Source organism: Lissotriton helveticus (assembly GCF_964261635.1).
Source record: "Lissotriton helveticus chromosome 1_1 unlocalized genomic scaffold, aLisHel1.1 SUPER_1_unloc_24, whole genome shotgun sequence".
In the NCBI taxonomy this organism is placed as follows: domain Eukaryota; kingdom Metazoa; phylum Chordata; class Amphibia; order Caudata; family Salamandridae; genus Lissotriton; species Lissotriton helveticus.
In genome coordinates this window covers 1502618-1526669 of record NW_027611664.1, presented here as the reverse complement: position 1 = coordinate 1526669, position 24052 = coordinate 1502618, and positions in this window count along the sequence as shown.

Genomic DNA, 24052 nt, shown 5'->3' with positions numbered 1-24052 from the left:
TTCCCTTGAAACAGGTAAGTAAACAAGTTTTGGTTATTTGTGCAATTTAAAAAAATATTTTTAGATTTCAAAACTCCACACTTCGAAACATTTTAGAGAAAAAGTGTCCATGTCATCCTATGGAGGGAAAACAGGTTAACGGATCTAAGGTAAGTAATTGACTGTGGGAGTTAAGGTTCTGGGGTTAGACTCAGGGGGCCTCCCAGGGTCAGTGATGCACTGTTGTTGCACCCTCTGCAGCACTAGGACGGCCGGGTGCAGAGTGTTGAAGCCCAATGTTATCCTATGGAGGATAGGGGGGCTTCGTTTGGTGGCGGCTGGCAAGCAGGCCACAGGATTGTGAGAGCAAAGCTCCTAGGGTTTAGCTCAGGGCAAGTTGGGGACCAAAGATGCACCCTCAGCGGCACTAGGGCGGCCGGGCGCAGGGGCTGTTTTCAGGTCGGGTGCCCTGTTAATTTCAATGGAGATTCTCCGGGATAAAGAAACACTGCAGGCTTGTGGACGAGGATCTTCCAGGATTGACCACCACTTTGAGTGGTAAGTTGGGATCTTGTAGGTTGGTTAGGCACCGCTGGGTTGGGCACACAAGGCCAAGGGGCGTCGGATGTAGGGGTGCCTTTGGACATTGGATTTTCTTACCCACTCCAGTCACGGCAGGGGGAGTCCTCTGGATTGAGGCTACAGACGTCTTCTGGAGGCTTGAGGCAAGTCATGGGTCGCCGGATCTCGGGTCAGGATCACTGGGGGGACCTCCTTGTGGTGTTTTTCCACTCGAGCTTGGGTCGGATTCGGCTCGTGTGGATTGTGCTGGATTCTCTCTTTCTGACTGGCACCCGACTCTGCAGTTTAAACACGTCTGGTGTTCACAGGAGAAACAGTCTTGAAAATGAAGGCAGGTAGGTCCTCTGGGGTTTGTGAGGGTGCTGGCTGCTGGAAAGGCTGTGGTTTCGCAGGAGCAGGTTCAAGGGGAGACAGGCCTGTAGGGCTGGGGCCAAGTCAGTGGACTTCGTCCTCTTGTTAACTCTGCACGGCTTCTCATCCTTCTTCTCTTCTTTTCTTGTTGTTGCTGGACCTGAGGAAGGAACGTTCAGGCTGCCACTAAATACTAAATTTAGGGGTGTTACAGGTATGTAAAGGGCATGGACCAATGGGTCCCTTACCTGGGGTGGGAACACCCCTTATTCTGTGACTCTCCAGTGGGAGGGGGGCAAAAGCCTGTCCCTGGTTGGCTGGGTCCCCCAATCATCAAGATGGTGGGGACTCGAGGTTGCGCTTCACCTTGCCTCCCCCACCTTAGGGGTAGAGTTGGCAGAGGTGGGCACACCTCTCTTCCGCACTTGTTTTTCCCGCCGGTTCTCCCGCCCAAAGTGGGGGGTAGAACCACTGGGGACCCATTGCTAAAAGCGGCAAATGGTCTGGAGAGTCTCATAAAGGTGGCATGCCTTTGAAGCTTCCCCTTCTTGAACCCTGCCTATCCTGGGGGAGGAAGCTTGGCACCTCTTCCCAGGATGTGCATTGTTTCAGGCCCCCGAGAGCAGCAAGCTCTCGACGCAGGCGTCCAGCAACATGTCTGGTGGTGGCAGCCTAAGCAGCCACTCAGTCAGGTCACTAGGAGTTGGTCGAGTTTCATGGGGCATCTCTAAGATGCCCTCTGTTGTGCATTTTACATTAAATACCACCCTGGCATCAGTGTGGGTTTAATGTGCTGAGAAGTTAGATACCAAACTTCCCAGTCTTCAGTGTAGACAGAATGGTGCTTTGGAGTTCGTAATGGCAAGCTCCCAGCACCATATATTCTTAATGGCAGCACTGCACTTACAATGCCCAGGAATACACTTGGGCACTGTAGGGATATAGAGCTCATGCACCTGTACACTCACCACTGGCATAGGGCACCCAGCTAGAGAGGTGACTGATGTATGCCAGGGCAGTGGTTTGTGGGCATGGCACACAAGGATGTGTGCCATGTCGACTCTTCACTTTGTTCTGCACCAAGTTACTGCAACAGAAACCCACTGTTCGACGCATATGAGCTGCAGAATCTACACTCTGTGCATAGATCGCCATCTGGTGTTGGGTTTGGATGCTTGCACCTTGTTGTCTTTGAAGAAGTCTTTTGTAGTCACGAGATAGGTGACTCCTCCCTTGGACGATAGTGTGCATGGGCATCGACTCCATCCTCAGATACTTTTTGTCCGCCATCGGGTTCGGATGTAACTTCTGCGCTCTGGTTCGGCACCATATCTCCAAACCTTTTCGACGTGCAAACCATCATAAAATTGGACGGTATTGTTTCTCGATCGCGTGACCTTCGACGCGCTCCTCAAATACCCCATTCCGGTCGTCGACACGGGCCGCTGGGCCTATCAACGCCATTCGGGCCTACGGCTCATGGAAAGGACTCCACACAGTGACAACCACAAGGTCTGTAATCTGGGTCTCTCGACAGAGCACAACGAGAATAATTGCCATGCCTGCGCCTCCTTTCGATCCACAAAGACAATCCGTGATTGCCGGGCCCGACGACACATCATGGCGCAGCAAGCAGCTCTGGTGCCGGTGGACATTTTTGATGAAGGCCTGCCGTCCCGGAGGAAGATTCGGACGAACTGGAAATCGTGTCCGAAACAGACGACTCCAACTCAGACCACCCCATCCCTCCAGATCAACAAGTGAGTACCACTGCCACAATCCCAACCCCACCTGCAAAAAAGAAGGCCCTGGTCAAGACTTTGCCTGTTGACTGAAAACAATATTCAGAAGCCCCGCCCCCGGGCTCAGCTCCAAAGACAAAGGACAAGCCTTCAGGCAGCTCGTGACCGAGCAAGCCGCATGTTAGTGTCCCACAGGCTCCATCGGCACCGAAGTCGGGAGCACAGCCTACTCCCAGAAAGAAATCAGCATCGACCACCCCGACGCCGAAAGAAAAGGCATCTGATCCGAAATCAACACATTCGGAACCGAAAAAGATTTCCGCCTCCACATTGAAGCCGAAGGTTCCAAAAATACCTTCCAAGGCTCCGGAGCAGAAATCCAAACCTCGCTTGGACCCGAAAAGATCAGCACCGAAACGTCTACCAAAGAGGAAGAACTTTTTTGACCGGATCCTATCGATCCGAATAAAAAAACACTCCACATAGACCCTAAAACCGGACATGTATCTACTGTTCCACACAAGAAGAGGAAACTGGATACACCAGGCATTCCTGCAGTGCCTGTTAATAAAAGAAACGTTGCTACTAAACCTATACAACACTCTTCTCCTTTTCTTCCTACCAATCCTAGCTCTCCTCCACACTCTCCTATACTTCCACCAAACTCACCATTATCACAGGTCGATGATGATTTAGGGGATGGGGGATGGGGGAGGCAACAATGACCCTTTTACAGACCCTGATACCAACAGACGTACCACAGGACGACTGGGACGATTATGATGACTCGGTCGACCCTCCAGACCTCCCTGATCCCCAGGCATACCCAACAAAGCCATCTCCCCAGATGTTTAGTAAGTTGGTAAATAGGGCAGTTACATACCATGGTGTTTCAATGCATTCAGACACTTTTGAGCAGTCACTACACTAAATACTGTACAAACCCTGCCAATGTTAAAAAGTGTCATTAAACATGCCCCTGACATATTTAAAGACCCTGTTAGGGCTAGAATTCTCAATCTGAGAATTGACAAAAAATATAAACCTCCTATCAATGATCCTGCCTACATCAAAAGTCAACTCCCTTAAGATTCCCTGGCTAATGCTAGAAAACTGGCTAATTCTCAGACCTCTGGTGAGGCACCATCTCCGGCAAGAAGTATAAATTATTAGATGCTTCCGGCAAACGAGTTGCTGCTCAAGCAGCTAATCACTGACGGATAGCCAACACACAAGCATTACTTGCTAGGTATGATAGGGCTCACTATGACCAACTAGAAACCCTATTGCAACATTTACCAGATCAATACAAGACCAAGGCCAATGATCTCATCCAAGAGGGTAAACTAATAACCAATGCATCAATCAAGTGTGCCCTTGATGCAGCAGAGACCGCCACTAGGGCCTTTAACACTAGCGTGTTACTCAGACAACATGCTTGGTTGCACATTTCTGTCTACAAACAGGAGGTTCAAACAACTATCCTCAACCAGGTGTATAATCAGCAACACCTTTTTTGACCGGCTGTAGACACCAAAAAATTAAAAAGGACACGGAGACTGCTAAATCTATGGGAGCATTACAGTCTCCATCCACACGTGGTTCCTTTCGCTGCTCCTTCTACAGAGGATAATCCAAGAACATTGGTAGAGACACTACTTCCTCTTCATACAAAAACACCACACAAATATCTCCCAGTAGGGGATATTTTAGAGGTGGATACAGGGAAACTAACAACAAAGGGAGAGGTCGAGGTAAAAACAACACTCGCACCTCCCCCGCTAGTAAGCAGTGACTTCCCTCCAGCCCATTCCACTCTGGTCGGAGGGAGACTATCACAGTTCCTACCTGTCTGGCATTCCATCACTATGGACAATTGGGTAAGACATATTATCCAGTATGGTTACTGCCTGGAACTTTCTGCTACTCCCCTCAACTTACCACCCAAACAGCGTCCAATGTCCGGGGAACATCTAACACTCCTCAACTAAGAAGTTCTTTCACTGCTTCAAAAGCACGCAATTGAACCAGTTCCCATACAACATCAATGAACAGGAGTTTACTCCCTGTAATTCCTAATCCCTAAAAAAGACGGGACTCTAAGACCAATACTGGACCTTAGATCTCTCAATTTCTACGTTCAATCAGATCATTTTCACATGATCACTCTTCAGCAGATCCTTCAAAGAGGTGACTTCCTTGCCACACTAGATCTCAAGGACTCCTACTTCCAAATTCCCATTCACCCTGCTCACAGGAAATACCTAAGATTCACAGTGGACGGCCAGCATTATCAGTTCAAGGTCCTTCCATTTGGGGTGACCACAACACTCAGGGTGTTCACAAAGTGCCTTGCAGTAGTAGCAGTGCACTTAAGAAGGCAGCAAATCCAAGCATTTCCATACCTGGATGACTGGCTCCTAAAAGCCAAGTCATATGTCAGTGTGTTCATCACACTTATCAAATGATCCAGCTATTACACGACTTAGGGATCACACTAAACTACACCAAGTCACACCATCAACCCTCCTACGTTCATCAGTATCTAGGAGCTACAATAGACACTTGCAAAGCTCTAGCATACCCTAATCCAGCCAGGATAGCCAGCATGCAAACCCTCATCACCAAGTTTCAGCCTCAACACTCTCTCTAAGCACAAGTGTTTATGCAGCTAATAGGGATGATGGCCTCTTGCACTTTCATCGTACCTCATGCAAGACTTCGCTAACAACAGCTGCATCACCGGCTGGGGAGCCCATTTCCTAAATCACACAATTCAGGGCAAGTGGACCACTCAACAAAAAGCGCTCCACATCAATCACCTAGAACCACTGGCAATATTTCTAGTTCCAAGTACATCTTCTTCACAAGGCTGCCTTGGTCTGGATGGACAATATGACAACAATGTACTACATACAAAAGCAAGGAGGAACACATTCTTTGCAGCTGTCTCACCTAGCGCAAAGTATAAGGAGGTGGACCATTACACAAAACATATATCTCCTGGCAGAACATCTTGCAGGAATAAACAATCAGATAGCGGATCTGTTAAGTCGTCAGACTCAACAAATACACGAATGGGAACTTCATCCACAAGTCCTTCAACCTTTCTTCCAAATGTGGGGCCAATCAGACATAGATCTGTTCGCCACACACTCAAACGCAAAATTCCACACCTTCGCTGCCAGGGCAATGCAATATGGATGAACTGGTCAGGGAGATTTGCATATGCTTTTCCGCCACTCCCACTCATCCCACTAGTAGTACGCAAGCTCAAACAGTCGTCTCTCAAGATGATCCTGGTTGCTCCCACATGGGCACGGCAACCATGGTTCACAACACTCCTCGAACTCTCAATAGTTCCACACCAAAAACTACATCTGTCCCCAAAACTGCTGACACAGAACCATGGAGAGATTAGGCACCCAGATCCAGCACAACTGAATCTAGCAATCTGGCTCCTGAAATCTTAGAGTTCGGTTACCTAAACCTCCCACGGACTGTATGAATATTATTAAAGAAGCCACACGCCCGACTACTAGAGCTTGCTATGCAGCTAAATGGAAAAGATTTGTCATTTACTACAATAACAACAAAATTGACGCATTAGATGCTTCAATTCAGAACATTATTTGCTATTTACTACATCTACAAAGATTAAATCTTGCATACTCATCAATTAGATTACATCTAGCTGCTCTTGCAGCCTACTTACAAACAGGCAACATTTGTCATTGTTTACGGTACCTGCTTTCAAAGCCTTCATGGAAGGCCTTAAAAGAATAATTCCAACCAGACTGCCACCATCTCCAGTGGGGAACCTAAACATTGTTCTTACTAGGCTCATGGGTCCCCCGTTTGAGCCTTTACACAAATGCGAATTACAATTCCTTACATGGATTGTAGCTTTCCTTGTCGCAATCACTTCTCTCAGGAGAGTAAGTGAGATTCCGGCTTTAACCGTACAAGAACCATTTTTACAAATACATCGCAACAAAGTGGTTCTTAGAACATTTCTTCCATAGGTCATTTCTCCATTCCATCTTAATCAATCAGCAGAGTTACCAGTATTTTTCCAAAACCCTGATTCTGTAGCGGAAAGAGGTCTTCACACGCTTGATGTCAAAAGAGCTTTACTTTATTACATAGACAGAACTAACCCCTTTAGAAAAACAAAACAACTGTTTGTGGCTTTCTCACCACCTCATAAAGGCAACCTATTTTCAATGCTGTAATTGCCAGATGGATAGTAAAATGCATTCAAATATGCTATCAGTAAGCAAAATGCATGTTAACAATTCCCCCTAGAGCGCACTCAACACGCCAACTAGGGACTTCCATGGCATTCATGTAATGGGGGATGTTGCTGGTGGGGGCTGCAGACACCATGAATTCTCTGATGATGGTGAAGATTTCTTTGCTGCTACTGTTGTTGGTTTGAATGCAGTTGGCATGGGCTGTTCATTTGGCCTTTCAGACTTGCTGTTGGGAGACTTCCTTGTTTGCGGTGTCTTCGCTCATTCACCACTTGATTTCAGTTGCTTACTGTGCTGCTTCGCCATCCTGAATGCCTCTGTGTGCCAGTTGACTTGTATTCATGATATTGAATACTTTTACTGTGCTTGAGGGGGTCCAGGGTGCTGTGCAGGTGGTGATCCATTCATTGCAGTTCTTGATGTCTTCCGTTAGGTTGCTGCTGTGCTTGAGTGGGTCCGGGTTGTTGGTGCGGGTGGTGATCCATTCATTGAAGTTCTTGATGTCTTCTGTTAGGTTGCTGCTGTACTCTCGTGGGTCCAGGGTGTTGGTGCAGGTGGTGATCCATTCATTGCAGTTCTTGATGTCTTCCGTTAGGTTGATGCTGTGTGTGCGGGGTACCAGGGTGTTGGTGCAGGTGGTGATCCATTCATTGCAGTTCTTGATGTCTTCCGTTAGGTTGATGCTGTGTGTGAGGGGTACCAGGGTGTTGGTGCAGGTGGTGATCCATTCATTGCAGATCTTGATGTCTTCCATTAGGTTGATGCTGTGCATGAGGGGGTCCAGGGTGTCGGTGCAGGTGGTGATCCATTCATGGCAGTTCTTGATGTCTTCTGTTAGGTTGCTTCTGTGCTTGAGGGTGTCGAGGGTGTTCCTGCAGGTGGTGATCCATTCATTGAAGTTCTTGATGTCTTCTGTTAGGTTGCTGCTGTACTCTCGGGGGTCCAGGGTGTCGGCGCAGGTGGTGATCCATTCATTGCAGTTCTCGATGTCTTCCGTTAGGTTGATGCTGTGCATGAGGGGGTCCAGGGTGTCGGTGCAGGTGGTAATCCATTCATTGAAGGTCTTGATGTCTTCCGTTAGGTTGATGCTGTGCATGAGGGGGTCCAGGGTGTCGGTGCAGGTGGTGATCCATTCATTGCAGATCTTGATGTCTTCCGTTAGGTTGATGCTGTGTGTGAGGGGTACCTTGGTGTCGGTGCAGGTGGTGATCCATTCATTGCAGTTCTTGAAGTCTTCCATTAGGTTGTTGCTGTGCATGAGGGGGTCCAGGGTGTCGGTGCAGGTGGTGATCCATTCATTGCAGTTCTTGATGGCTTCCGCTAGGTTGCTGCTGGTATGCTTGAGGGGGTCCAGGGTGTTGCTGCAGGTGGTGATCTATTCATTGCAGTTCTTGATGTCTTCCATTAGGCTGCTGGTATGCCTGGGGTTTCCGGGGTGTTGGAGCAGGTGGTGATCCATTCACTGAAGTTCTTGATGTCTTACGTTAGGTTGCTGCTTGTATGCTTTAGGGGACCAGGATGTTGGTGCAGGTGGTGATCCATTCATTGTAGTTCTTGATGTCTTCTGTTAGGTTGCTACTGTGCTTGAGGGGGTCCAGAGTGTCGGTGCAGGCGGTGATCCATTCATTGAATTTCTTGATGTCTTCTGTTGGGTTGCTGCCGTGCGTGAGGGGGTCTAGGGTGTTGCTGCAGGTGGTGATCCATTCATTGCAGTTCTCAATGTCTTCTGTTAGGTTGCTGCTGTGCGTGAGGGGTCCATGGTGTTGCTGCAGGTGGTGATCCATTCATTGCAGTTCTCAATGTCTTCTGTTAGGTTGCTGCTGTGCTTGAGGGGTCCAGGGTGTTGGTGCAGGTGGTGATCCATTCATTGAAGTTCTTTACGTCTTCTGTTAGGTTGCTTGTATACTTGAGGGGTCCAGGGTGTCGGTGCAGGTGGTGATCTATTCATTGCAGTTCCTGAAGTCTTCTGTTAGTTTGCTGCTGTGGTTGAGGGGGTTCAGACTGTCTGTGCACGTGGTCATCCATTCATTGACATTCTTGATGTCTTCTGTCAGGTTGCTGCTGTGCTTGAGGGGGTCCAGGGTGTCGGTGCAGGTGCTGATCTATTCATTGCAGTTCCTGATGTCTTCTGTTAGGTTGCTGCTGTGCTTAAGGGGATCCAGGGTGTCGATGCAGGTGGCAATCCATTCATTGCAGTTCTTGATGTCTTCCGTTAGGTTTATGCTGTGCTTGAGAGGGTCCAGGGTGTCGGTGCAGGTGGTGATCCATTCATTGCAGTTCCTGATGTCTTCTGTTAGTTTGCTGCTGTGGTTGAGGGGGTTCAGGGTGTCTGTGCACGTGGTCCTCCATTCATTGACATTCTTGATGTCTTCTGTTAGGTTGCTGCTGTGCTTGAGAGGGTCCAGGGTGTCGGTGCAGGTGGTGATCTATTCATTGCAGTTCTCGATGTCTTCCGTTAGGTTGCTGTGGTGCTTGAGGGGGTCCAGGGTGTTGGTGCAGGTGGTGATCAATTAATTGCAGTTCTCGATGTCTTCCGTTAGGTTGCTGCTGTGCTTGAGGTGGGTCCAGGGTGTTGGTGCAGGTGGTGATCCATTCACTGCAGTTCTCGATGTCTTCCATTAGGTTGCTGCTGTGCTTGAGGGGGGTCCAGGGTGTTGGTGCAGGTGGTGATCCATTCATTGCCGTTCTTGATGTCTTCCATTAGGTTGCTGCTGGTATCCTTGAGGGGTCGAGGGTGTCGGTGCTGGTGGTGATACATTCATTGAAGTTCTTGATGTATTCCGTTAGGTTGCTGCTGTGCTTGAGGCGTCCAGGGTGTTGGTGCAGGTGGTGATCCATTAGTTGCAGTTCTTGATGTCTTCTGTTAGGTTGCTGCTGTGCTTGAGGCGTCCAGGGTGTTGGTGCAGGTGATGATCCCTTCATTGAAGTTCTTGATGTCTTCCGTTAGGCTGCCGGTATGCTTGAGGGGGTCCAGGGTGTTGGTGCAGGTAGTGATCCATTCATTGAAGTTCTTGATGTATTGCTTTAGGTTGCTGCTGTGCTTGAGGGGGTCCAGGGTGTCGATGCAGGTGGTGATCCATTGATTGCAGTTCTCGATGACTTCCGTTAGGTTGCTGAGGTGCATGAGGGGGTCCAGGGTGTGGGTGCAGGTGGTGATCCATTCGTTGCAGTTCTTGATGTCTTCCGTTATTCTGCTGTGCATGAGGGGATCCACGGTGTTGGTGCTGGTGGTGATTCATTCATTGCAGTTCTTGATGTCTTCCATTAGGTTGCTGCTGTGCTTGAGGGGGTCTAGGGTGTTGGTGCAGGTGGTGATCCATTCATTGAAGTTCTTGATGTCTTCCGTTAGGTTGCTGCTGGGGTTGAGGGGGTCCAGGGTGTTGGTGCAGGTGGTGATCCATTCATTGCAGTTCTCAATATTTTCCTTGAGGTGCTGCTGGTAGGCTTGAGTGGGTCCAGGGTGTTGCTGCAGGTGGTGATCCATTCATTTCAGTTCTTGATGTCTTCCGTTAGGCTGCTGATATGCCTGGGGTATCCGGGGTGTTGGAGCAGGTGGTGATCCATTCACTGAAGTTCTTGATGTCTTCCGTTAGGTTGCTGCGGGGATGCTTGAGGGGTCCAGAGTGTTGGTGCAGGCGGTGATCCATTCATTGAATTTCTTGATGTCTTCCGTTGGGTTGCTGCTGTGCGTGAGGGGGTCCAGGGTGTTGGTGCAGGTGGTGATCCATTCATTGAAGTTCTTTACGTCTTCCGTTAGGCTGCTGGTATGCTTGAGGGGGTCCAAGGTGTTGGTGCTGGTGGTGATCCATTCATTGCAGTTCTCAATATCTTCCGGTAGGTTGCTTGTATACTTGAGGGGTCCAGGGTGTCGGTGCAGGTGGTGATCTATTCATTGCAGTTCCTGATGTCTTCTGTTAGTTTGCTGCTGTGGTTGAGGGGGTTCAGGGTGTCTGTGCACGTGGTCATCCATTCATTGACATTCTTGATGTCTTCTGTTAGGTTGCTGCTGTGCTTGAGGGGGTTCAGGGTGTCGGTGCAGGTGGTGATCTATTCATTGCAGTTCCTGATGTCTTCTGTTAGGTTGCTGCTGTGCTTGAGGGGATACAGGGTGTTGATGCAGGTGGCGATCCATTCATTGCAGTTCTTGATGTTTTCCGTTAGGTTTCTGCTGTGCTTGAGGGGTCCAGGGTGTCGGTGCAGGTGGTGATCTATTCATTGCAGTTCTTGATGTCTTCCGAACGGTTGCTGCTGTGGTTGAGGGGGTTCAGGGTGTCTGTGCACGTGGTCATCCATTCATTGACATTCTTGATGTCTTCTGTTAGGTTGCTGCTGTGCTTGAGGGGATCCAGGGTGTCGATGCAGATGGCGATCCATTCATTGCAGTTCTTGATGTCTTCCGTTAGGTTGCTGTGGTGCTTGAGGGAGCGCAGGGTGTTGGTGCATGTGGTGATCAATTAATTGCAGTTCTTGATGTCTTCCGTTAAGTTGCTGCTGTGCTTGAGGGGGGTCCAGGGTGTTGGTGCAGGTGGTGATCCATTCACTGCAGTTCTCGATGTCTTCCATTAGGTTGCTCCTGCGCGTGAGGGGGTCCAGGGTGTCAGTGCAGGTGGTGATCCATTATTTGAAGTTCTCGATGTGTTCCGTTAGGTTGCTGCTGTGCTTGAGGGGGACCAGGGTGTTGGTGCAGGTGGTGATCCATTCATTGCAGTTCTTGATGTCTTCTCTTAGGTTGCTGCTGGTATCCTTGAGGGGTCGAGGGTGTTGGTGCAGGTGGTGATCCATTCATTGCATTTCTTGATGTCTTATGTTAGGTTGCTGCTGTGCTTGAGGCGTCTAGGGTGTTGGTGCAGGTGATGATCACTTCATTGAAGTTCTTGATGTCTTTGAGGTGAGCCCGTCGGGGATTGCACCGCCTGCCCGACGAGGAGCAACGCCAATGATGAAGCATGACACCCACATGGGTGTGTGAGGCAAATACATCAGACAAAATGGATGCCCAAAGGTGTCATATTTACACCCCTGGTCACGCCAAATACACATAATTCCCTCATTCAGAAATGTTGAGGAGTATCAAGTTCTAGACATTTTTGTCAGGAGGGGGGCATTACGCCTAAAACATTTTGACAGGGGGGTCTCGGCATCAAAAAGTTTGAAGACCTCTGCTGTAGATACACCTGTTTGTTGGAGACAGTCTTGCCGTACAGTGGTGGTGCAGTGGCGTGCGCTCGCGGGGCAACAGCGCAGTCAAACCTCCTCTGATACAAACTGGTGCACCCGGGCTCCAGTACTGTTTGCTGTTGGCCACCTCATCAGATCTTGATGGGAATATTAGCAGCTAGTTGTTGCGCAGTGGCGATGCAGGGACAGTTTATTTATTTATTTTTACAATTTATAGAGCGCGAACAAATGCCCGTAGGTGTCTCGGCGCTAGAAACAATGCGTAAAGTTCCCACAGAGGCTGAGTCGGCAGCTGTTATTGACCAAACAGCCAGGTCTTTAGTTTTCTGCGAAATTGCCATGTATTACCATCGGGGAAGCCTGCAGTGTGTTTCCGACAGTCACCTCACCGCACTGATTCTCACGGCCACCAGTGACACAGCCTTACTCTTTGCCGCCGCTGCAGCACGACCATCCAGCTACCATGTAGTGCCCAAGCGCAGCGGCAACACCTACATTTTCCTCCACGTCGCGGTGTTTGTCTGCGGGGTAATCCAATGCTCTCTGCTCAGCATGAGTGTCCGGTAGCCAGGCAATAAGTCCGCAAAGTATCACCGCTACGCCTCAAGTTTTGTGTTTCCGCAGCAGGAGCACACAGCTATGGTGCAGTAGGAAATAGTACTTCTGTGCGTCCTCCCCGCCCAACAAAGGTCGATGATTTATTTATTTATTTATGCATTTTTATATAGCGCTGACTTTACCCGAAGGCGTCAGAGCGCTTCACAATAAGAACAGAAATAATACATGATGAGAACATTACACAAGAACAGATTACAAAAGCAGACGTTAAGTTACATAAGGTGAAAGTGACAATTGTGAGCAAACAAAATACATGAGGTAGTAAAAATTGTGAGCACCAAAAAAATACATGAGGTAGTAAAAAGTGCACAGGAGGAAAAAGTGACAAGTGTGCAGGTTACAAGAGACAACAAAGTATAATTTGAGGTATAATACTGCAATATGTGCTAGACACTCAGGCACAAGAAGAAACGTTACGTAGGCAAAGGTGGCACTTGTGCAAGTATCAAAGGTAAAAACCTGTGAGAGGTAGCAAACTGTGTGTTACAAGGGCAAAGTGGTGTGTGCGTGTTACAAAAGGGTACCAGACACAATTACATAGATAATACTGCAAAAAAGGCAAACACTCCAGCCACAAGAACACACTGGGAAGGCACTTCCATGGACATAGAAAGTAGAAACTTTCAGTAGTGGGAGGTCTTCCTACAAAAACAGAGAGGACGTGAATTACTTTTGGAGGTGTCTCTGGAGGAGGAGAACTTTGAGGTCCCTTTTGAAGGCCTGGGAGGAGGCGGCGGTCCGGAGCTGAGGCGGAAAGGAGTTCCAGATTCTCACTGCGTTGCCTGAAAAGGATTGGGCCATTGTTTTATTTATTTATTTTCAAAGTTTTATATAGCGCGGACAAGATCTTTGCAGATATCAGATCGCTTTACAGTAAACACGGGGTAAGGGAAACAAGCGGGAGATTAAGCAAACTTGTGGGTACAAGATAGTAATGGGTAGTAGGTGGGTAGCAAACTAGGATAGTAATCAGATAAACAACTTGTGAACAAATAGACAATAAAATAGACCGGCAAAAGCAAACTTTTGGGTACAAGATAGTAGTGTGTAGAAAACTAGAGTAATAATCTGATAAACAACTTAGTACAATAGACAAACAGAATAGGCAATAATACAAAGTCTGTGCACAGTCTTCGGTACAACCAAAAAAGGGTTCAAGTGCGACTAGCCATAAGGATGGCTTTTGCTTCTTTCTTAAAGAGTGCAGTGGAGGAGATAAGCCTGGTTTCGAGAGGGAGGGCATTCCAGATCCTGGGTGCCATTCCTGAGAAGGAGCGCTTGTAAGTTTTTTCCTTCCGGAATCTTCGAGGTTTCAGGAGGAGATTCTTTGTGCTTCTGTTGTTTCTCGAGCCTCCTGATAAAGTCAGCTTTTGAGTGAGGTAGCTGGGAGACTTGTGGTGTACAGCCATGTGAGTCATACAGGCAATTTTCAGCTGAATTCTGGCTTCAAAAGGGAGCCAGTTCAGGAATTTTAAGTCAGGGGAAATAAGCGAGTGCTTTCTAGAACCAGTGATAAGTCTCGCTGCAGCGTTCAAGGAGGCTCTTAGGGGTGCTGTTGTTGATAGGGGGAGTCCGCTGAGAGCCACAATTCCGTTGTCTATGCGTGGAATGACTAGGGCTTGAACTGCAGTTTGGAAGTCCTTAGCTGGGAGGAAGGGTTTGAGTTTCCTCAGAGTGTTGATTTGGAAGTTAGCTCCCTTAGTTGCTTTGTTGATATGCTGCTGCATGTTGAGGTTGGCGTCAAGAGTGATGCCTAATGATTTCACGGAGTCCACGATGGTGGGTTGGGCATTGAATGCCGTTAGGTGCTTAAGCCAGGTTTGACTGGTGGAGATTTTCGCCAGAGGTGAGATTAGAAGGAACTCAGTTTTCAGAGCATTTAGTTTGAGATGATTATCGGCCAACCATGATTGGGTGTTTTTGAGCGTAGAGTTCAGAAGTTTGATGTCTTCCGAGGATTGTAGTTTGATAGAGTTGAGTGTCATCGGCGTACATATGAAAGTGTACATTAGATGCTTGGAGCAAGGTGGTGAGTGGTTCCATGACTAGGTTGAACAATGTGGGGGATAGTGAAGATCCTTGAGGGACGCCTAATGAAACAGGCACAGCTGGGGATAGCACGTTGTTGATCTTGAACTTCTGAGACCGGTGATGTAGGAAGGAAGTGAACCATTTGAGGACAGTTCCCGATAGACCCATTCTGGTGTTTAGCAGCTCAAGTAGGTTCTCATGTTTGACGGTGTCAAATGCTGAGGAGAAATCAAGTAGGATGAGGAGGCAGGAGTCATTGCGATCTAGGATTTGGAGGGCGTCGTCAATTATGTGTGTCATGGCCGTTTCCGTACTGTGTCTTGCTCGGAAACCTGATTGATGTGGGTTGAGGAGGTCAAACTGATCGATGTGTTTAGTCAGTTGGAGTTGAACGCATTTTTCCAGCAGTTTGGCCAGGGTGGGGATATTGGTGATAGGGCGGTAATTGTTAAGGTCAGCAGGGTCAGCTGTAGGCTTCTTGAGTGTAGGCGTGACTTGCCCCACCTTGAGGGAGTCAGGGATGAGACCTTGTTTAAGAGAACAGTTAATGATTTTAGTCCAGAGTGGGAGGAGCGGGGGGGTGAAGTCTTTTACAGCATTCGCAGGTAAGGGGTCAGTGAGGTGATTAGAGGGTTTCAAAGTGCCCAGCAGTTTGTTAATTGTTTCTTCTGAGTAGGTGTCGAAGGATGACCATGTCGCATTGTTTTTAGGTTGAGTGGAAGTTATGCCGATGGGGTTGGAGTAACGGGATACATCATTGAGGAGATCGCTTCTTATAGTATCGGTCTTTGTCTTAAAGAAAGCAGAGAATTCCTCGCAGGTTGGTATATCGCTTGAGGTGATGTTTGAATGTAGAGGTTGTTCCTTGGTTTGAGTTTTGACTAGTTCAAACAATTTTCTTGGTCTATTTTTTGCCTGATCGAGCTGGAGGCTGAAGAAAGCTGATTTTGAGCGCATGATTTTCCTAAAATAGGCATTTCTCTTCTTCTTAAGAGTTTTAAGGTGCAGTGCTGATGGGTCAGATCTCCAGGTGCGCTCAGCCATTCGCATGGCACGCCTGTCTTCATTGAGTCTGCCATCATACCATGGGTTTGAGTTCTTGGTGGAGACTCTCTTCAGTTGCAGGGGGGCGACTTCGTTGATTATTGAAGTCATAGAGTTGAGGTAGAGGTCGGTCAGAGATTGGACGTCTGATGCGCCGGTGGGGGGAAGGAGGAGACTGCAGCTGTGTGAAGGCAAGGAGTTGGGGTTAAGTTTCTTGAGGTCCCTTTTCCAGATCTTGGATTTGATATGTTGAGCCGGGTTAAGTTTGACTTTTTCGTTGATGTAGAATGTGATGATGTGGTGGTCTGACCAATCACAGGGTTGGATGGACCCCAGTTGGGTGGAGTCCTCTTTGGCGATGATAAGGTCAAGGATAGAGCCTTTGTCATGTGTCGGGCTGTTGCAGATTTGGGTGAGGACAAGCGCATTAAGGAAAGTGTTAAGACTATTCACCACTGCGTCTTTCTCGTCGTTCCAGTGGAGATTGAAGTCACCCAGGTAGATTTGTGTGTTCTGACATCCGGAATTGGCTGAGATCGTGTCCATAAGGTGTTGGGTGAAGGTGAGGTTGTCCCCGGGCGGGTGGTAGATGACATGTAGAGAGCATACAGGTTTTCCCTCACTGTTGACGTCGAGGCAGATGAGTTCACAGGAGGTGAGGGAGGGGGAGGTGCCTTGAACAACGGAAAGGTTGCTCTTAAAAATGCATGCGATTCCCCCGCCTGTCTTGCCGGACCTGTCGAGTCTAATGATGTGGTAGTTGGGGGGGGGACAAGAATGTCCATTATGGGTGTGGAAGATTCAGATAGCCAGGTTTCCGTTAGAATGGCTAGGTCAAGGTCCATTGTTATGATGAGATCCGCGATGTCGGAGGAGTGACTAGGGGCTGATCTGCAGTTGAGTAGGATACATTTGAGTCTGGGGGTGAAAAGGGTGGTAGAGGGTTCTAGAGAGAGGGGGACTTTTCTAAGGTTATCTGGGACGGAGCTTCTGTTGTTTTGAGTGGGGGGCCTAAGGGGATTTGAGAGAATCGTGGGTATGGAGAGGTGTGTTGTGGAAGTGTGGTTAAAGGGAACTGGGCCATATGAGCGGAGGAGGGTGTGAATGTCGTGGACCGAAAGAGGATTGAGGGTGTGGCGGGGGCGGTTGGTGTGGTTGCACGCAGGGATAACGGGCCAATGTGGGGAGTGTTGAGTGAGAGGGACAGTGTGGACGCTGTGGGACTTGTTGGACGAGGAAGTGGTTTTTTTAGGGGGGTGTAAGAGGAGGAGTTCTTTGATGGAGCGAAGTTCTTCTTTGACTTGGAGGAGGGTGGACATAATCATGTCCAGTGTAGGATTAGAGATGGTGTCGGGGATGAGAGCCGAAGGTGGATGATTGTAACTGGAACTGGAGTGTGGGGGGAGGGGTGCGCTAGTGTTAGTGCAGGGCTTTCCGATATTGGAAAGTGGGATGGTATTCGGCCGGTGAGCGAGTAACTGGGTGATGGGAGTGAGAGGGGTAAGGGGGGGATTGTGGTATAGGTGAGGGCGTTGGTGGGAGGCGGCGAGGGCGAGTTGGGGGATGAGTGTAGGCTAGGGAAGGTTGGGGTGCAGGTAAGGTGGTGGGGGCTGAGAATGGGGGGGAGGGAGAGGGGGAGGAGTTATGGTAAGGTGGGTGGTGTGTTCTGAGAGACTAGTTGGGAGAGTGGTGTAGTAGTGGCTAAGAGTGGGGGGGATAGGGTGGGAGAAGGTCAAGTTGCGGGGAGGGGGAGATGAGTTAAGGGAGGTGGGGAATTCTGCGGGGAAAGTAGGAGGTGTGAGGTGGGGGTAGGGGGGTGGGGGATGTGAGAGGGGGAGTGATCTACGTCTGTAATTGTGGGGTGTGAAGTAGCTACAGTGGGAGGCTGGGGGTGGGGGTGGGGATGGGGATGCATGTCGTTCTGATGCTGTGCATGGTTAGGAGGGTCAGATAGGTGGTTCGAGGTAGGGGGTGTTGTGTAGTCCGAGGTGCTTGGATTTGAGGTCTGCCTGTTGGAGATATGTTCTTTGAAGGTGGGGAACAAGTTGTCGAGTAGGTCAAGGTTCTTATCAGTGGATTGGAATAGGATGATCCCATTGTTGTAAATAGTGATGGTAGATCTGCCTGGGAAGAGTTGGGATGGTGTGCAAGAGAGTGTTAGGCCATGAGCGGATTTCCTGGTGGTGGAGATAGTGAGGAGGGAGAAGAACGCTTTCCTCCATTGTGCTCTACGTGTGGTGTAGAAGATGATATCGGTGCTCGTGGCTCCATTGATCAGTGAGAAGTAGGAGTCCACGAAAGGGGTTTCAGGGTGGGCCTCCAGTACATTGTGTTTGAAGCGTTTGGCGTTTTTTTTAGTGAGCTCGGGTGGGTAGTTAATTTTGTATGTGTGCTTGCCCGTGTGTTCCATGTTAGGGAATGTGGAGTAGGTCGATGAGGGGGGGGGGGTGTGAAGGTCGGTGTAGTTGTAGGGTTATATGAATAGGAATAAATGAATGACGTAAGATAAGAATAGAATAAAAATTGATGAGGAGGGGTAGGTGTAAATACAGGGTAATGTGAACAGACATAAATGAGATAAAATAAAGTAAAATAGAAATGAAATAAAATTAAAATTAAAAATTGGGACTAACCATCAGTGTGATCTGTGATGAGGATGACTAGTCTAATATGGCCACCACTGTGGAAGATTAGTCAAGATAGCCACCAAATAGGAGAGCCTGGAAGAGAAAAGTAGTCCTCTGTCTGTTGTGATGAAAGTTTGAAGAGTTAGGTTTCCCTTTCTACTCTGGGGCAGGTCGAATCAGTCCAGCTTCTGGGTTGTTTGGTGGGGAGGAGATAGTCTTATCTCTGTTTTTGGTGGTCCCTGACCCCGTTGTTTTGCAGCCTCGTGGCTATCTGGGGGCAGTTGAGGCATTTTATTACTCCAATTTATGGCCCCAGCCATTTTGGGCAATGGAGAAACCAAAATGAAAAATCCGGGAATAAACGGACCAATTCAAAATCCTTTTCTTTTGAGACCTGAGATCGGGGTCGTCCAAAGATGCACAGCTCAGCAGAGCGCATTCACCTCCAGGAACAGTCCGCAGACCCGCTCATGAAAGGTGCCGGCAACAGGAGAGGGGATGCGGGGGGGTGAGAGGAGTGGAAGAGGCATCAATCCATGGCACGGTCCGCTCCCAGTGCTCCCGGTAACCAGCAGAGGAGCCGATTCGAGACAGTGCACAGGCAAAGAACCGGGCTTTAGGTCTGGGCAGCAGGCAGCCCCGCGATGCAGCGCACACTCTCTGGGACCAATGCTGCACTGAGGCTGCCCGATCATGCATGCAGGGCTCACAGGAGACAGCCCGGTTGCCAAGATCGCCAGTCCGGTCCGGCTGTAGGCGGCTCAAATTACATAAATTACATTCAGGGACTTGCAAATCCGGTTTAAATAAAAAACAAACTTCAAAACCCCCACCAGTTGAGCAGAAAGCCAGAACTGACTCATGAAACCGCGTAACTTCAACTTATTGGTATAACAACGCGACATAACCACGAAATGTCAGGTCAGTATGTCCTGTTTGTGGTCAGACTGGTAGTCTAATTTTGCACACTGATTTTGCTCATCATTACACACATACCACTAGTACTGTGCACAGTTCGAACAAAAAACCATCACCAAGGGCATATATATGTTTAAGTTGGCCCACAGTTGGATATGACTGGCGTTTCTGTACAGCAAGAGTCGGCTACCACAACAGGGTAAAACTAGTCTCCAGACAGAAAGGCTTTTTCAACTTGCCTCCGCTACAGCACGGGATACTTCGGAACAGCACGGACTACAAAGTGCAAAGTCTGCAAAAGGATAGTACACCGGATTCCAGACAAATTTACAAAAGATAGTAGAAAACTGGATCTTTCCAAGAAGGGACTCTCGGTTACCAGAGACAGCCAGTAGTGACACAGGAACACGCGACCTCTGGCCGTGCATACAACCCTCTGGCTGAGGCCCTTATAAAAAGTAATAAGGCAGCACAGAAACCATTCCCCAATGGTGGCTCCCTATCACCGGAGGTAGTAGCACAATCCAGCAGCTCACAGTTTAACATCAGCAAGCCCTCCAATACCTGCCGCTACTTAAACCTGAATTTTCCTGATCCAAAATATAGAAAAGAATAAAACAAGCAAAACGTTAGCCTCCAGAGAGTTTCAGTTTATTCGCCTGGTAGCGAGGAAATGAGGAGGAGTGCAAGGCTTTGTGGGTGATACAAGCGGTCTTGTAGATAGCTCTAGCCTCGAAGGGAAGCCAGCGGAGGGTGGATAACATCGGTGTGATGTGATCGCTTCTTTTGGCCCCATAAATGAAACGAGCTGCTGAATGGAAAACAGACTTAAGTTTTAAGACTTAAGACCAGCGATTGCACCAGGGTGATAAGGTCCTGCTCCGGGAAGAAGCGACGGATTCCCTAAAGAAGTCGCAGTTGGTATCGAGCAGATTTTGCAATGGAATTGATGTGGGGAGCTAGATTGAGTTTTTTGTCTAGTATGACACCAAGGGATTTTGCGCTGTCAACAATGAGGGGTTTATTGTTTAGTAGATTCATCTGATCCATCCATGATTGAACCGGGGGAAGAGAGAGTGAGGAGGAGAAGAGGAGGAATTCAGTTTTGGAGGGATTCAGAATCAGTTGATGAGTTGAAATCCAGTTTTTAATGGAGTCGAGAGTAGAGCTTAGGATGGAGAGATCGTGAGTGGAGGCAACCTTGAGGTAGAGTTGAGTGTCGTCTACATAGAGATGATAGTGAATCCCGGATTTGCTTAGGAGATTTCCCAGTGGTTCTAAATAGAGATTGAACAATGTGGGTGCAAGTATAGAGCCTTGGGGAACACCTTGACCTACCGCCACAGGAGATGAAAGGCTGTCTGCTATTTTGATCATTTGAGATCTGTCAGATACGTAGGATGCAAACCATTTAAGCACAGTGCCCTCCATGCCCATTCTCTGTTGAAGAATATTGAGGAGGGTGTTGCGATTGACAGTGTCAAAGGCTGCAGAAAGGTCAAGGAGAATTAGAAGACAGGACCCCCCTGAATCGAGTATCCTCAGCGTGTCATCAACCACTTGCAGTAGGGCTGTTTCAGTGCTGCAGTTTTGGATGAAGCCGGACTGACAATTGTCTAGAAGATCATTGTCCTTGATATGACAAGAGCGTCGTTTTGCTACACATCTTTCTGTGATCTTCGCAAGAAAGGGAAGGTTAGTGATGGGGTGGAAGTTGTTGAGGTCATTCGCATCAGCAGTGGGTTTTTTGAGCAGAGGGGTGACCTGCCCAGTTTTGAAGGAGACAGGAAGGGAGCCTTGCCAGAGGGAGAGGTTGATCAGAGTGGTCCAATAGGAAAGGGAATTGGTATAGAAGTCAATGGCAATGGCACTGGGGATAGGGTCAAGAGACGTCATGATATCCCGAGCAGTAGTATACCCTGGTCTACCTTGGGTGTGCTGTTTAGTCCTGTTAGCCTGGGCGAGGGTCTCTGCACAACACCAGCAGATCCCTAGCGGCCTGTAGTAAATCGCCGTTCTCACTCGCTTCCGACCGCCATTTTGTTTCTTCCTCGCCCAGCGGACAGTTTTATCGCCCTGCCAAGTTCTGGGTAGCGCGTACAAAGGCAGCGTGGGCCATTCAATCCATCCAGTGGTTAACTCCAGCAGGTCGGGCGTCACTCCCTGTCTTCAAATCATTCCGATATTCCCAGCACTAACCAGCACTCCGTTCGAGTTCACTCCGCCGGCTCACTACTTTCAAGAACGGCAGTGCAGGAATGCAGAGAATCGATGTCCGAATCTTCCATGTCAGAGCTGCCAGTGCCTCAATTGTTCTGCCGCACCATGCGTTGATTTGTCACTCCAACGGCCCCCGTTCTTACAGGATTCTTGGCAAAGTGTCAGGGCTCGGCACAGAGCTCTTTTCGGCTCACGTCCTCCATGCTCGGCAGATGGCCACGCCCCCTTGATACTCCACCATAATCTTCGACTGTTGCAAACCCCTCAGGCACTTTGACATATGTATACAGCATGGTATAAAGCCCCTGAAGACAACACATATGGTGCCAATATCTGAGCCAGTACTTGGAGAAGAACACTGGGTCCATCTCCTCTGCACAGGTGCTGTGCGAGGGCAGGAAGGCCGATGAACGATTTGGCTGCCTATAAGTGCCACTGTGAGGCATAACAGTGTTGGTTGACTGACCTCACTTTTCCTCTGACTCAGACGTATAACGCATTGCTTATCCCTGCCATTCTCAAGGAGCTGCTCGGAGCCAAGTATGATCTGAACTCCCATTACACAGTGGAGGACCAGAGGGATACGCTCTGTGGACGATATAGTTGGGGACGGTGTGAGAAGTTAGCCTGGCATATGATGTCCACTATTCTAGTGGGCACCTTGCAGCAGTCTAAACGACCCTTATTGATGGTGGTTGCAAAGTCAACCTTATAGGCATGCTAGCCTAGTGGTAGCATGGACCAGCAGTCTTAGGCTAAAACTTCAGAGAGCATGTGAAGCAAGCTGTTTTACCATATATAATCCCTTGAATACCAAATGAAAGGACACCACACAAGGTATATATAAAATATATATGTATTTATTACTAACACAACCGCTCTGGACTCTTTATGAGGTCAGAGTTTGAGATACAATACAAGTTTCTCGTTAAGCATACCATAAGTTGCACAAATACAATTCTGCCCTAGGGGCCTTACAAACCATCAGGTGAATAGGCCTAGAGCCTAGGGAATCGCTGGGGCTACACTGGACAACCAAAGGATTGGAAGAAGGGGGCCCAGGGGAGATGCGTGCAGTGTCTAAACACGGACGCGGGTTGCCAAAGAGTTCCAATGGGAACGTAAAAGTTACAAAGTAGCAGATTTCGGACACTTCCGGATGGACTAACGTAAAACCCCTTTAAGCTAGGACACTTGGATAGTTAACACCCATGTGAGTACCGGAGCACTCGAGTTACCTCACCCAGGGAAGCCGGGTGCATAGGTGTTCTTTTGTGTCGGGTTTCGTCGCTGTCTCCTATGGAGAGCTGCAAAGAAGTGCTGCAGGCCACCAGGAGAAAAGCGTCCTGTTGGATCCAAGGGTGGATCGAAGATGTGAAGAACCTGTAAGCAGAGGGGACAAAGTCTGGGTCACTAGCCAGTGACCAGGAAGGAACCAGGCGATGTCGGGTGCTGTGCAGGTGAAGAGGTGAAACTTGTCTCTGCAGCCACGTGGTCCAGGAGGCGTCGATGACGACCAAGAGCTGGAGGTTCACTGTACTATGAAGGATCTTCGTTGACTGCTGTGTCCGTATCCGGATTGGACCCAAAAGCCTTGGCTAACTCAATCCATGCAGGAGATGAAGATCGGCTTCTGTTCAGACCAGCAAGGTCTGGGGAGCTTCACCTTTGCAGGGAAGCTGGGGCGAGCCTCGAGCAACCAGGCCAGCAGTGTTGTTTCAAAGGAAAGTCTTTCGGGGGCCAACTAGCCAACGGGCTAGCAACCGGGAAGACACAGTGAGCTGAAATGTGCCTGAAGGCCCCACGTGGCACTCTGGGAGTGTTGAGGGCTGAGCTTTGGCACTAATGGCGCTCGGGTCTGGGGCTTCTCAAACCCCACTGCACAACTGCAAGGGTGCCTTGGTCGTTGCACAGTTAGCAACAAGCAGGATCTCCAGGGAATCTGGTCCCACATCTCTTGTGTCCACCACAGGTCTCAGCTTTGCTGTGGGTGTGGGTCGGAGTTGGTAGAAGTCTGTAAGTCTAGTCCTGAGTAGCTGAGTCTTCGGGTTTCAGCAGGAGCGCCAACAAAGCAAACCGGCGAGTCACTGGTGGTGCTTATTTGAACAGGGTGGTCACTCCTTGACCACAAGGGAGATGTCTTCAGTCTTCTAGTGATGTAGAACATCGAAGTTCCAAGAGTTTAATTTCAGAGTTTCGTTCCAGGATAATCTAATGTCTCTAGACACAGCTCCTATCTTTATACTAAACTAAGGGGCTGGATTACCTGCTAGGTCCCTCCTATGGGTGGAACCTGGGAAGGGGGAGGCTACACCCCTTTCCCTTTGTCCAGTTTCACGCCAGAGCGGGGCTGGAGTGCCCCAGCAACTGGTTTGACCCGGGCTATGCATGGAGCACCTTGTGTGCCTCAGGCAGTGTCTCTTTTCTCAACCCACCCTGCCTCAATACACTAAAAGCCTGTCTTGGGAGGCAGGAATCCTATTGTCCAGGCCTCCCCTGCTCTGGA